The sequence below is a fragment of the Corylus avellana genome, chromosome 4 (genome assembly GCF_965113065.1).
Source record: "Corylus avellana chromosome 4, dhCorAvel1.hap1.2, whole genome shotgun sequence".
Classification (NCBI taxonomy): Eukaryota; Viridiplantae; Streptophyta; class Magnoliopsida; order Fagales; family Betulaceae; genus Corylus; species Corylus avellana.
This window is the reverse complement of record NC_142493.1, coordinates 8,369,765-8,374,870: the sequence shown is the minus strand read 5'-3', so window position 1 is coordinate 8,374,870 and position 5,106 is coordinate 8,369,765. Positions and strand designations below refer to the sequence as shown.

General features: G+C 35.7%; 1 pseudogene across 1 annotated transcript; it reads left to right on the top strand.

Moving 5' to 3' along the window:
* Window positions 1-1,344: 1,344 nt before the first annotated feature.
* Window positions 1,345-3,299, top strand: LOC148586241 (beta carbonic anhydrase 5, chloroplastic-like; annotated as a pseudogene). The gene is made up of 6 exons (XR_015911895.1): window positions 1,345-1,392; window positions 1,475-1,523; window positions 1,695-1,827; window positions 1,918-1,942; window positions 2,282-2,387; window positions 2,860-3,299. The product of XR_015911895.1 is annotated as a beta carbonic anhydrase 5, chloroplastic-like (transcript).
* The last annotated feature ends 1,807 nt before the right edge of the window (window positions 3,300-5,106 follow it).

Here is a 5,106-nt window from a genome sequence, read left to right as displayed (position 1 = left end):
TTTCGAACTTTCGACTAAATATTTTTTTCCTTCTTTCCTTTTTCATCTGATGGACAAAGATTATATTTTGAGTCACTTGAATTAAACTTACTTAAATAAGAAGTGATAAACTTTTTTTACTGATAAGGCTCTATGGACAAATAAATCACATTCATTTGTCAATGACTCAATGCTTTTGTGCAATGGATATCAAGCGGTGGAATCAGGATGCAAAAAAGTTAAAAATTGCTGTCCCCACAAGACATTGCCAAAAATAGGCACTACATCGTGTTGCAGAAAATTGTCTTCTCATTTGCTATTGCTTTGGGTTGCCTCTCGGCCCTCTCCAATAACCACGGTATGTCAATCCTCCCATCTTTTCTACCTCCGGATTTTAACCAAGAGTATCTCCAATTGTTCATTAACCCCACCTTCAAAACAATCCATTGCATCTCGTTCATATTTTCATTCAACGGTCTTTCAAGTGAATGGAATCAAACACCTGCACATATAGCTCCTGAAACAAAAAAGCAAAAAAAAAAAAAAAAAAAAAAAACAGAAGTAAACACACTGTTTTTCTCACAGCATTCAACTAAAAATAATTGAATATTAACATTGAGGTGAAATGGGTGGAGGTGGATGTCCGAGCTGGTGCCATGGTGGGCGGCGGCACCATAGTCGGTTACCCAAAGAAAAAGAAAGAATACCCAAAACCAAAATCCCTCGATTTAAATCCCCACAAAACCCAAATGGCCAAAACTCATAATCTGACAACCATACCATGACAAAGTGACGAAATTCTTACCAAGATCTTCCAATGAAAAACAAAATATACCCAAAAATTCTTACCCATTTTCGAAATCAAACAAAAAACCACCAACAACAAAACCCATCAAGATTTCAGCCCAACAAAACATATACCCATTCAGCCTACCTTAAATGGAGGCCGGCGCTGCTGCTTCGTGGTGGCCGGCGGTTTGGGAGAGAGAGAAATTGGTTCGGGTCGGCGCTGCTTCTGCTTCGTGATGGGCGGCGGCGTAGCCACTGGATGGTGTGGCCGGCGGTGGTGGATGGTGGTGGCGGCCGGATGTGGGTGGGAGGGGGTGAGAGAAATTGAGAGAGAGAGAGAGAGAGAGAGAGAGAGGGGTGGGAGATTTGGGATTTTCATTGTTTTTTTTGTTTTAAAATAGTCAGGCTGGTTAACCAGCCTACTTTCTTTTCATTTGAAAATGCCGACAGCGGAGAGAGGAGATATTTTTTTTATTTTAAAATGCTTGCCACGTGGACATTTATGGCCAAAACATAAAATGGACTTAATATTGCAACCAAACATTTCTCAACTGAAAAGAGTGTGTGTGACTTTTTTGAGATCTGAAACATCGATTTCTTAGATTCAAAGAAGCGTAAATTCAAGTAAGCAGCAAACAACTCTGGCCTAAAGTTGTTGAACTCTAAAGCAATTAGTTTCTTCTAAAGTGAATTGTTATTTGTACAGAGAAAACTTGAAACATTTTCAGAATCTTGCCCAGGGTCAAGCACCAAAGGTAATCATTTTTTCTGGTTAAGTCATAATTATTTATTGCGCGTGTTATATAAACATTGAGAACATCATGGGTGGACAAGTTTTACCCTTTTCCCTCATCTTTTATTTCCTTTTTATTTTCTGCAAGTGTCAGGAATAGATAGCCTGTTAAAACTAACAAGTTCTGAAACAGTTCATGATTATTGCTTGTGCGGACTCTAGGGTTTGCCCCTCAAACATCTTGGGGTTTCAACCAGGAGAAGCATTCGTGGTTCGAAATATAGCAAATCTAGTACCCACATTTGAGGTGTATTACATTGCATTTGGTTTATTTTGAATTTCTACTTCCCAAACAGACAAGCACTGAGGCTACAAAGTGTTTTCCCCTTTCATTTTTTCTTCCTGTGTGTTCAAAGTGGACCCTCAGAAACAAATGCTGCAGTAGAATTTGCTGTAAATGCTCTTAAAGTAAGTATTTCATACCTTGAATTTTGGACCCCCGGGGGGCCGGGGGGGGTGGGGGTGGGGGTGTGTGTGATTGTATTAGAATTAACTTTTGAACATAGATTTAAGCATCAAACTTCATTATTTTGCAGGGGGGGGTGGGGGGTTGAACAACCCCCCCCCCCCCCCCCCCCCCCATTTTACCAGTATTTTACATGTATCATTTAAGTACCTTTTCTAAGAGAACATACTAGTCTTTTGTATGTGTTATTTCTTTTGGGTAAATAACATTGCTCTCATGTTTTTTTTTTAACTTTGCTAAACTTTTCTATACAGTAGCTTTATTAGAAGTTGGGTTGTTGTTGGAAACAATGCAAGGCTAATCACAAAGTCTGCAGCTTCCAACCTAAGCTTTGACCAGCAGTGCAGACACTGTGAGAAGGTAATATTTCATCCTTAATTTGAAATATCAAATCCCATTGTTTGACTGTTTGATTCAACATTAATATTCTCATCTTTATTTTGGTAATAATGTAATGTATTCTTGAATATGGGATTCAGAAAAAGAATAATTTTTTTAAGGACCTGACATAAATTGGGTCATTTGTGCCATCCAACAAGAAATAGACACCTAAGCATAGAACACCATAAGTGATTAAGACAAAAACACTAGATGTTATACTATTCACTTTAATGTTGTCACGTCTTTTAAAAAATTTAAATAATGTGACATAGTGTATACCATTAGAAGTACCAATTTTAAATTCTGACCATCAAATGCATCCCGTGGGGTGGGGGGATTATAACATCATGAGTGGTGCTCTGAATATATAAAGACAACACTTCTGATTTATAAAAGGTTCTTGCATGCTGAGTATCTAAGCCTCTTACATGTTTCTGTAATTCTACCACAGGAATCAGTCAACCATTCCTTGTCAAATCTGCTCACTTACCCATGGATAGAAGAAAAAATGGCTAGAGGAGAACTCTTTGTGCATGGTGGGTACTATGATTTGGTTGAGTGTACATTTGAGAAGTGGACAATGGATTATGAATGAGGCAATTTACAGAAGAATAGCAGATTTGCAGTCAAAAACCAATTTTACTGGTGCTGAATTTTGCTACCACCTTCTCTGTATGGTTTATAATGCTATGTTCTTTTAGTTTTTGGCCATTTCGGAATTTATTTTGATTACGAAAGCTGAAGCATAAGCTTGATTTATAGACATTGAAAATAATTGAAAAATACTGTTAATCTGTCAAATTTTAGGGAATATCTACCCTGTTGTATATGTGTCTCAATGAGATATGTTCTTTTCACTGTATAATATACCTATATTCCTGATGTAATTCTACTGACATTCCTTGGATTTGCAAGTTTTTTACATCTTTGTTTTACTCAATTGTTCTAATAAATTAGTTCATTCGACTTGTAGTTAAAATCATTAAAGGAAATTAGTCTCATGAAAGTAATTGGATACGGCAGGGTATGTGATTTGAGAGAAAGATATGGATGAGTGTGTGTATGAAGTCACCTGCATTTTGTGATTAATATCTGTCAATGATTTTATTAGAAGTTGGACAGCTATTACTAATAGAACCTATTACAAAATTCTACCCCTAGTTTTCTTTTTCTTTTTTTCTCAAGCAATACAAAGTAAAGGAGAGGTCACAGGGGTGGATCTTTTCCCGCTCCTAATTCTAATGGAGGATAGGATCGATGAGGGAGTAGTTGGAAATGTTTCCAAACAAATGATAGGAAACAACCTATTTAGCTACTTGGTGTGCACAGAAGTTGGCACATTTGAAAATCTTTGATGCACTCCGATTCTAGATGAGATAGTGCTGCTGAGTTGATGAATCTCAAAGATGATAGAGTAGAAGATCAATAAGTAATGAGCTGTGCCTAAGTGCCTTGTTGATGGCAAAAATGGGTAAGCATTGAATACCCTTCGAGCCGTAGAGAAGGACAGCCACATGAGCTTCCCTAATATTAGTTTCCACCAGGGGATGCTATTTAGAGTTTGTTTGGTTGTCTGTTTGAGGGCTTAAAAGTGCATCTAAAACACAAAAAGTTCGTTTGAAGAAAAAAAGTAATCGTTTGATAAAAAAAATTGAAAGCACTTTTAAGGGTCTAACAATGGCACAACGCACTTTTGGTAAAAGGTTCATGAAATTTTTGCCAAAAAACATTTTTTAACTTAAAAGCTTTATTTCTTAAACGCAATTTCAAATAGACTCTTAGTAGTGGTCCATATTTCAATGAGTTAGGTCCCAAAAATGTTGGAGTTTAGGGGCTATTTGGAACTCCCCCAAATGATTCTTGCAAAAGGGCAGTCCAGTATGAGATGTTGAACAGTCTCTGAAGGCCCATTGCAAATGGGGCAGGAGGTATTTTCACAACAAATGTTTCAATCTTTGCTGAATCATTCTGAAATTATTATGTATTTTTTTTCTACTGGGTGATATAACTATATAAAGGATATGCGAAGGGCTTAGACGTATTCGTATATATATATATATATATATTATTACAACTAAGGTACTATGTAGTAAAGAAAATAATAAGGAAATGTTTTGAGAGTTTTATGTATGTACACTGTTTATTATATGAGAAATGCTATAATCTAATAAAAACTCTATATTTTGCCCATAAAAGTTCACATGGCAAAATGCTATATCATCTTTTTGTGGAGAGAAAAAGACAAAACAAAAGAAGATAATGTGGCATCTTGCCACATGAACTTTTATGGTCAAAATATAGAGTTTTTATTGGATTCTAGCATATAATATGTATTTACCTTGATGGTGCAGATTCGGATCGTCACGATTAATGTTAATATACAATTATAATATAATATAACTAGTTACTTACTAATTAGGAAAAACTTTACTTAACATTTTTAATTTTTCACAACTTTTGCAATCATACCCTTAAACTATAAAAAATGTCAATTTAGGGTTGCCATCTTTTAGAAGTTTGCAATGTCAACTCTCTCATCCAAATTCGGTATTAAATCCTAAGGGAGAAAGTAAAATTCCTAAAATACTCGTCCAAATTCAAGATATTTTTGTACTTTTATAAACATCTTAAGAGTATTTTGAGAATTTCACTCATCAACTGTTTGATTTAACACTGAATTTTGACAGAAAAATGACAT